The sequence below is a fragment of the Oryctolagus cuniculus genome, chromosome 7 (assembly GCF_964237555.1).
Source record: "Oryctolagus cuniculus chromosome 7, mOryCun1.1, whole genome shotgun sequence".
NCBI lineage: Eukaryota > Metazoa > Chordata > Mammalia > Lagomorpha > Leporidae > Oryctolagus > Oryctolagus cuniculus.
Window position 1 is genome coordinate 121,866,274 of NC_091438.1, and position 10,317 is coordinate 121,876,590.

Below are 10,317 nucleotides of genomic sequence, written 5' to 3' on the forward strand. Positions count from 1 at the left end.
CGAAAGAGTTGTAGATATGACTGTAGATACTTTCATGTTTATTTCTGAAAAACATGAAAACATCTGTCTATATGTACATATTATAGTGACCAAATCTAGGAAAATTAATGTCAATACAGGGGGCAGGCATTTGGCTTAGCAACTAAGAAATCAGTTAAGATGTCCAAGTCCCACGTTTGAGAACTTGGGTTGGATACCTGGCTCCAGCTCCTGACTGCAGTTTTCTGCTAATGTGGACCCTTGGAGCTACTGTGATGGCTCAAGCAACTGGGTTCCTGTCACTCACACGGGAAACCTGAATGAGTTCCTGGGTCCTGGCTTTGGACTAGCTCAGCCCCAACCATTGTGGACTTTGGTGAGTGAACCAGAAGACAAGGAGCTCTGTATGTCTCTCTATATGCCTTTCTGTCTTACCATCACTTTGCTTCTCAAAAAAGAAATCAATATATTAGTATTATCTAACAATCAAGTCCATATTCAGTTTTTTCCAGTTGACTCAGTAGTGTCCATTATGGCACATTTCCCCCTTGACCTGGGATCTAATCTTGTGTTACATAATTTATTTTGCTATTGTGTCTCTTCTGTCTCTTTTAGTCTGGAGCAACTGTTTTTCAACCTTTACCTTTCATGATCCTGATTTTTTTTTAAGATTTATTTTTTAGTTATTTGAAAAGCAGAATTACAGAGAGCGAGTAAGAGACAGAGAGGGAGAGAGATCTCCCTCTTCTGGTTCATTCCTCAAATGGCCACAACTGCCAGGGCTGTGCCAGGCCAAAGCCAGGAGCCTGGAGCTTCTTCCAGGTCTCCCATATGGGTGCAGGAGCCCAAGCATTTGGGCCATTTTCCACTGCAATCCCAGGCACATTAGCAGGGAGCTGGATCAAAGTGGAGCAGCCAGGACATGAACTGACACCCACATGGGATGCTGGTGTTGCAGGCAGAAACTTAACCCATTACACCACAGTGCTGGCCCAGACACTATTATTTTTAAAGTGCATAGGCCAGTCACTTTACAGAATATCCCTCAATTTATGTTTATCTGATACTTCCTCATTATTATGTTCAGGTTACACATTTTTGGCCAAATAATATGTAAGTAGTGCCAGCTTCCCACATAATCTGTAATTAATTTGTAGGGACACAGTTTGATACTATGCAAATATCCTGTTCCTCTTCAGATTTTCACTAAATAGTTTTAGCAGCCATAGGTTATTCTTGCCTGAATCAGTTACTACTACGATGATTGAAAAAGAGTGATTTTTTTTCTAACACTATCATTCTGCCTAAACTTATTAGTTATCATTCTCCTGCAAGGAAGGAATTTCATTGTTTCTCCCATTTATCTAACTGTTAGGATAATATTTTATTATTTATTCATGTCACAAATAATAAATTATTATTAATTCTATGGACTCAGTATACTTATGTTATCCTGTAGGTCATAATCTATTGTTGATCCTTATTCATTTTGAAGTTCAAATTGTCTCTGATTTGGCCAGTGAGAGCCCTTTCAATTTGGCTCTATGTTATTTTAACATATCCACTTCATCTGTTGCAGCCTTTCTTACTTTCTGATGTATCAAGGTATTCCAGGTTGTTTTCATTTTCCAGACCTAGTCCTGGATTCTCCCAACTTGTTAGTTCTCCAACATTGTTAGTGGAGTATCTTTGTTTTTAGGCCCTTATAGGAACAGAGCTGGGGGAAATAGCAATTTCAGACTATTCAAACAACTATAAGAGGGTACATCTTTTTATTTTCAAAAAATTTATGGGGGCTGTCGCTGTGGTGCAGCAGGTTAAGCAGTGGCCTGCAGTACTGGCATCCCTTATGGGTGCCAGTTCAAGTCCCTGCTGTTTCACTTCTATTGCACCTTTCTGCTAATGGCTTGGGAAAGCGGCAAAAAATGGCCCAATTGTTTGGGCCTCTGCCATCCAAGTAGGAGACCCACAAGAAGCTCCTGGCTCCTGGCTTTGGTCTAGCCCAGCCCTGGTCATTGCAGCCATTTAGGGAGTGAAGCAGAGGATGGAAGATCTGTTTCTCTCTCTGTCTCTTCTCTCTCTGTAACTCTACCTTTCAAATAAATAAATCTTTTCAAAAAAGTTGTTATGAGTATCAAATAAAGAATATAAGCTTTTAAGGGGCCGATGCTGTGGCTCAGTGGATTAAAGCCCTGGCCTGAAGCGCCAGCTTCCCATATGGGCACCAGAGTCCCGGCTGTTCCACTTCTGATCCAGCTCTCTGCTGTGGTCTGGGAGGGCAGTAGATGGCCCAAGTCCTCAGGCCCCTGCACCTGCATGGGAGACCCAGAAGAAGCTCCTGGCTCCTGGCTTTGGATCAGCACAGCTCCGGCCATTGCGGCCATCTGGGGAGTGAACCATCAGATGGAAGACCTCTCTCTGTCTCTCTCTCTCTCTGTAACTCTGTCTTTCAAATAAATAAAATACATCTTTAAAAAAAAAGAATATAAGCTTTTAAAAATTGTAGAAAAATGCAATTAAATGATATATTTGTTTTGGTGTAAAAAATTTGAAATCCATGCATAGTTTCATAAAAATGCATTTTCCAAGAACATTTAAAAATATATATTCACTTGAGAGGCAAAGAGACAGAGACAAAGAAAGAGGCAGAGCCCCATACGCTTGTTCATTCCCCAAATGCCTACAATGGCTGTGGCTAGACCAAAGCCAGAGCCAGGAGCCAGGAACTCAACACAGATCTTCCACATGAGTGGCAGGGATGCAACTACTTGAGCTATCACCTGCTGCCTCCCAGGATCTACATCAGTAGGAAGCTGGAATTGGAGCCAGGAATTGAACCCAGACACTCTGATAGGGAACACAGGCATCTTAACTGCTAAACCAAATGCCTTGTCCCTCCATGAACTTTTTGAAGATTCCCCCTTATATATACATATGTGTTACCACAATTAGAAACCTGACTACCAATAGCATCACAGCATCAATATATTTACTTATTTATTCAATCTTACAATACACAAAAAGTAGTATAAGAACTACTTATAACCATACTTCTGGAAAAATAAGCCAACAAACTGGTCAAGCAGATGTTAAAATTTGTTTAGACTTCTACATATCTGTTTTTAGACTGAAGTCATATAGTCAAAAAACTGGGTTCAGAAGTAACATCTATTAATTCATTTATTTTCCTTCAATGTGGTTATGTTATTCATTTGTAATATAGTTAGGCTTGGGGCTTTTTGTTTTGTTTTTTGCTTACAATTGATTTTATAGTTTTCCCCTATTTTGTTAACTTGATTGTATCTATTGAACATATAAAACATTAATATGATTCTTTAAAAAAAAGATTTATTTTGTTTATTTGAAAGGGTTACAGAGAGAGGTAGAGACAGAGAGAAAGGTCTTCCATCCGCTGGTTCACTCCCCAGATGGTCACAATGGCCGGAGCTGCGCCAATCCAAAACCAGGAGCCGGGAGCCTCCTTCGGGTCTCCATGTGGGTGCAGGGGCCCAAGGAGTTAGGCTATCCCAGGCCACAGCAGAGAGCTAGATTGGAAGAGGAGCAGCCAGGACTCGAACTGGCGCCCATATGGGAAGCTGGTGCTTCAGGCCAGGGCTTTAACCCACTGCGCCACAGTGCCGGCCCCTATATTAATATGACTCTAAGAATCAAAACTATATAAAAGGTATACTCTGAGAAATATTACTTCTTTAATTATATATTAATTAAGCCACATAGTGGCTTAAAAAACAATTATTTGCCATACTTTACATTTTCACTGGGTCAGGAATTTGATAGCAATTTAATTATATGGTTCTGGCTTGAAATTTTTCTTCCTTCCTTCCTTTTTTTCTTTTTTAAGGTTTATTTACTTGAAAGATCGAGTGACCGAGAGGGGAAGATCTCTCATCTGCTGGTTCACTCACCAAATGGCCAAACAGCCAGGTCTGGTGCAGGCAGAAGCCAGGAGACAGGAACTCCATCCAGGTCTCCTACTTGGGTGCCAGGAGCCCAAGTACTTAGGCCATCTCCTGCTTTCCCAGGCACATTAGCAGGAGTTGGATCAGAAGCAGCATCCAGGATTCTGATATGTAATGTTGTCATTGCAAGCAGCAACTTAACCTACTGTGCCACAATGCTAACCCCGCTCTGACATATTTTTCTAAACTCATTAAAACAGTCAGCCTTGGCCGGCACCTTGGCTCACTAGGCTAATCCTCCGCCTTGCGGCGCCGGCACACCGGGTTCTAGTCCCGGTGGGGGTGCCGGATTCTGTCCCGTGGCCCCTCTTCCAGGCCAGCTCTCTGCTGTGGCCAGGGAGTGCAGTGGAGGATGACCCAAGTGCTTGGGCCCTGCATCCCATGGGAGACCAGGAGAAGCACCTGGCTCCTGCCATCGGATCAGTGCGGTGCGCTGGCTGCAGTGCGCTGGCCGCGGTGGCCATTGGAGGGTGAACCAACGGCAAAGGAAGACCTTTCTCTCTGTCTCTCTCTCTCTCTCACTGTCCACTCTGCCTGTAAAAAAACAAAACAAACAAACAAAAAAAAAAAAAACAAAAAAAACAAAAAAAACAGTCAGCTTTTCAGAAGTAAGAAGTTTAGTCATACTCATGGTATTATATGTACTTGAAGTATTTGTTTTACAATTAATGGATGCTTATTTTCCCCAGCAAACTATAATGAGGGGCCTAACTTTAATCTTTTTTATCATGTAGTAGCTATTCGATAAATATTTGTTGAAAATGAAACAGTTATTTGGAGAGTTATACAATTAAGGCAACTTTCAGAGAAATTAAAAACCTAAGGTAAGAATCAATGTTGTTTCCTTCAGACTTTATATCTTTTTAACAATTCACTATGAAATCTTTGAATGAAAGGCCCTCTCACTTTTAGCCTGGTTAGAATTAAAAGCCAAGGCTTGCTCGTCAGTTGTCAGCAGTTGTTACTCTTAACTCTAGCACAGGCTGCCGACAGTTCTTAAGATAAGCAGAGTCAGGGGGTTCTGTTGCCTTTGTAGTGATTGTCATCAGCTGTCTTGAGCAATAAGCGCCTCAGCTTCTCTGCAAGCCAGAGAGAGAGAGAGAGAGAGAGAGATCTGGGCTGCCCAGTAATGCCGTGCGGAGTTACCATTTTCACCATTCTAAGTGCACCGTTCAGTGGCGTTAAAGTACATTGACATTGTGCATCTATCACCACTATCTCTCTGCAGAACTTTTCATCATCCCAAACTGAACAGTCTAATTGGAATTGATATCAGTTTACTTCTGTCACATGCAAAACTGCTCCTATGTAGCTCCCTCCTCCCGTTATTGATGTCACACACACACACACACACAATGTTTAAGCATTGTGAACATTTATTCATTTTTTAAATTTTGTTCCACATGTCAAACAGCACTTTTTTCTCATCATTTTCATTATCATGATATTGTTACAAACAGAACAGACTTAACTGGCACTGGTGAATCTGCTTCTAGGGTGACTTGATCACATGACAGGCAGGTTGGTGTTGGTTATTGGTTTCTATACATACAGGGCTTACCTGGGGGTCAACTTTACTTCTTTCCCTGTATGATGGCTTCCCCAAGGGCAAAAGACTGGGGCAATCCAAGATACCAAAGAAAAGCGCAATGTCTTTAGATTTAGGAGTCACACAGATCCTACTGGTTACACAGACCAACCCAGATTCAAAGAGGAGACTACAAAAAAGCATGTGGTGGGCATCATTGGGGCCATCATGGAAGCTATCTACCATACCCTACCTGACCCTTCCCCTTTATTTTCTCCCACCAATCGTAAGTAGTCAATTACATTATTGATTTGTTCTTCTACCTTTCTTTTAATTTTTGTAACAATAAGTAGGTATATGCATATTCTCTGATTATTTCTTATACAAAAGTTAATGTATTTACTCTTTTAGTTTACTTTTTTCACTTTGCAACATATCCTGGAAACTCCTTTATGGTTCACGCAGATCTTCACTCTTACAGCTACATAGTGTTTTGTGTAAATATATTATAATTTATCCAACTGATCCTCTGTGTTTCACTATTTAGATTGTTTTCAGTATTCTCTAATCACCAATAAAAGAGCAATCTTGTGCATATTTTTAAGGATTGATTTAGTTATTTGAAAGGCAGAGTTACAGAGAAGCAGAAGCAGAGAGAGGTCTTTCATCCATTTGTTCACTCCCCAGATGGCCTCCGCGACCGGAGCTGGACCGATCTGAAGCCAGGAGCCAGCTTCTTCTGGGTCTCCTACATGGGATGCATATTTTTTCATATTGTTGGAGGCATGTGTTCAGGATAAATTCTTAGATCTGAGCTTGTTGGTCAAAGGTGAAATGTATATGCAAGTTGTTAGATATTGCCATATTATCCTATACAAAGAATATATTATTTTGCATTCCCATTCAGCAATGTATGGGAGCATTTGTTTTCTGATAGCCCCACCGACATAGTGTGTTGAAAACCTTGTGAAGTTTGGTCAACCTGACAGATGAGAAATATCACATTGTGGTTTTCAGCCTGAAGGATTCCATTTAGTATTTCTTGTAGTACAGGTTTGCTAGCAATAAATCCTTTCAATTTTTGTATATCTTAGGCTGCCTTAATTTCTCCTTAATTTTGGAAAGATGATTTTCCTGGGCATACAATTCTTTTTAATAGTCTTTTTCTGTATGTACTTTTGAATATGTTACTCTATAGCTTTCTGACCAGCAAGAGTTCTTATAAGAAACTGACTATTAATCTTATTGAGGATACTTTTACAGGATGAGTTGCATCTCCCTGGCTATTTTAAGATTCTGCCTTTGGGGCCTGCGCTGCCTGAGGAGCCGGCATCCCGTATGGGCACAGGTTCATGTCCTGTCTGCTCCTCTTCCAATCCAGCTTTCTGCTTATGGCCTGGGAAAACAGGACCCAGAAGAAGCTCCTGGCTCCTGACTTCAGATCAGCTCAGCTCCAGCCATTGCAGCCATCTGGGGAGTGAAGACTCCTCTCTCTCTGCCTCTGCCTCTCTGTAATTCTGCCTTTCAAATAAATAAATAAATATTTTAAATAGATTCTGTCTTTGTAATAGTCTAATGTCTGTGGGTGTGAATCTCTGAATTTATTCTACATAAAATCCATTCAGTTACATCAATATATGTTTTCATAAAATTGAGAAATGTTCATCAATTATTTCTTCAAACATTTTTTCTTCCCTTTCTTTCTCCTTTTGAAACTCCTACAATGCATATGTTGATCTTGATATTGTCCCATTGGTCTCTGAAACTTCATTTTTGTTCATTTTTCTTTTTGTTTCCCATACTAAATACTCTCAAGTATGGATTCCTATATGCACAGGCATAATAATAGTCCAAGAAAAAGAGACAGAGAAACAGAAAGAATGCTTGAAGAAATATTTATCAAAGAATTTTCATGTTTGATGAAAAACTTTAGTCTACACATCAGAGAAGCTCAAAGGACTCCATGTAAGATAAACTCAAAGAGATCCATATCTAGACACAAAGAATTCTATGAACCAGACTTATGGTTTCTGTAGCAACCAAAATTTCTAAAATATTTAGCAGAGTTCTGATTCTATGCGCTAGTAATCATACTCCAAGTTGTTTCCTCAAGACTAATTGTATTTTTCGGTCTGTACAAGACCTTTAGCTTCCTCATTTAATGGCAGTTATCATAAGTCCACTTAAATTAATAACACACTTGAATGGGAAAACATCACCCTTAATCTAATCTTTGCAGACATACTAGCTGCCATTTTCTGGAAGAAAAATCTTAATGGAAGAAGCTTGAAAAATGTCTGGAGCCTTATACTCTCTTGTTTGGAGGAACTATGTATTTACATATTTTGAATCCTCCAGGTTATGTGTCAATTTGGATTGTAGTCTACAGGCAGAGAGAGGTTGCTTTAACAAAACTGAACTCTTTTTCACCTCTGCTTGAAAATTGGACAATTCTTGCCTGAACTCATTGTTTTCTTGTAATATCTTATGCAAACAGCAAGGAACAGACAATACACATTACATTCTGATACTTTACAACTGCTTCATCCAGAGCTCTAGGTCTGTCAGCATATTTTACCCCTGAGATATCATAGGCAACAATTTCATAACTGTTTTGCCACAGCAAAGGAAGATAATCAGCTTTCTGGCATGCAGTTGTTTCCTTTCCAAGTACTGCCAGACTACTAGGCAAATGCTACATATTTGAGTAATTTTTTATAGCATCACCCATTTCTTACATTAAATGTTCTGTCATTCTGCATTTGGTCCATATAATATAAATGATACTGGATATTTTAAGCAAGAGTGGGATTTAGTACTGGGAATTAGGTGCTCACAAAATGTTTAGAAAGTTAAGGGAGCATATTCTTGGCTGAAAACCCTGTAATTATTAGAGGAATAGGTCTGAAGTCATATACTAGGAGACAGTTGCCACTGAGGCCATCACTGCATCCATGCTTTAAGAAGCTGTTGCCACAACTCAGGATTACAACAAAGAAGGTAAAGAATGAGTGTCTAATCCACAGCCCAGGACCCCGGCCCCTCCCTCACCACCAGCCTCAAAGAAAGACACCTAGGTGCTCAGGGGAGCAATCAGGGCCCAGTAGCCAGGGATTAAGGATAAAGCTAAACTTTTTACCTCAGCTAGGAAGATGGCAGGAGGAGGAGTGGCTTCCTTCTCCCTCCCACTCCAGGAGGCTAGGGCTCAGGAGCATATCTTGGTGTCTCCTGCACACCCTGATAGTCCTGAGTAAATATGAATGAAGACAGGTATGAGATTCTATCCTTGTCCTCAATGTATTCCCCTTCTACCCCAGGCCTCACAATGGTGAGGAAGTCTCCTCCCAGCCCCGACTCCCTGCCAGCCTGCGTTGGCTAACAAGTTGGAGGAGGATCCAATGAGAGTGTGTAAATGTGAGATCAAATGTACCTGGTTGTGGTTTAACTTTGTATTTAAGCAAACAAAGCATATAAACTTGGATTTTATTTGTTACCAGAAAAATGAAACAAGAAAAATTAAAATATTAATTGCCAGGTAGAGGGACAAAAAAGAGTGAATATCTAATGTAGCAAACTGAAGATTACCAAGTATGAATTCAGGTGGAAAAGTATTGCTGTGGTCACTGCTTTTTACTCACAGAGTCAAGGACGCTAGAATGCTAGTGTGGGAAGCTGCACGGTGACAACCCTTGCTTTTTTTTTTTTTTAGATTTATTTATTTATTTGAAAGTCAGAGTTACACAGAGAGAAGGAGAAGCAGAGAGAGATCTTCCATCCGTTGGTTCATTCCCCAGATGGCTGCAAGGCCAGAGCTGCGCCAATCCAAAGCCAGGAGCCAGGAGCTTCTTCTGGGTCTCCCACGCAGGTGCGAGGGCCCAAGTCCAAGTCCTTGGGTCATCTTCTGCTTTCCCAGGCCATAGCAGAGAGCTGGATAGGAAGTGAAGCAGCTGGGCCTCGAACAGCCCGCATATAGGATGCTGTCGCTTCAGGCCAGGACGTTAACCCACTGTGCCACAGCGACAGCCCCAACCTTGCTTTCTAACAGTTACACAGCAGAACTATAACTAAATGGCATCTATGACACTTTTGACTTTCCAAATCGTTGGAAGGTGATCTATATCTAGAACCTCAGTTGCAAAGGAGTCTGAGAGAATGTAATTTTTTAAAGCTTTCCTATCTCTCCAAACATGTGGAGTTTGAGAGAACTAACCTAAAAATATAGCATAGCCTATTAACATTGGCTTTTGAATGATTAAAAGTGGTTCTGTCAATCGGTGGCAATTGAGAGAGACTAAAGATTGAGGAAAAAGAAAAAAATTTGTCCTTTTTTGTTTGTTCTATTTGGGTTTTGGGGGCTCCCTGCCTACTTAAAATTTCCATGAGTGGCAACCCAGCAATTTTTCACTCATGGCAGGAGTTCCTTCCCATCCCAGCATTAAAATCTAGAATGTGATAATCCCATCAGCTTGCAGAACAAACTTCATTGTTCCTTATTCCCTGGAAGGCACTAGCTTCAGCCAGTGGGTACTCCTCTTCAGAGGTATGGATCCAAGCCCATAGGCCCCTGTTCAAATTCAGAGCCAGCAGTTAAGGCTACCACACAGCACTGCCTTCTGAGATACCAAGTTTTATATCTGTGACATGCTTTCCTTCAGTTTCCAAAATTTAGTGACTCCAATCTCTTCCCCGTATTCTCTCAGATGTAGAGGTGACAGCTGCTTCCTGGAGTTCCAACTTCTGGGATACCTTACAGCTTGTTTACCCTTCCAGTTATCTAGAATAAAAATTTTATGTCAAATTCTTTTTTAAAAAAGATTTTTTTATTAATTT

General features: G+C 40.7%; 1 long non-coding RNA gene across 1 annotated transcript in view; it reads right to left on the bottom strand.

Annotated features, from left to right (window-relative positions):
* Positions 1–5,323: 5,323 nt before the first annotated feature.
* Positions 5,324–10,317, bottom strand: part of LOC138850656 (uncharacterized) — a 47,547-nt gene continuing 42,553 nt past the window's right edge. Inside the window, exon 4 of the long non-coding RNA XR_011390722.1 lies at positions 5,324–10,261. This is a non-coding gene — a long non-coding RNA (uncharacterized lncRNA). The remainder of the gene's footprint in view (positions 10,262–10,317) is intronic.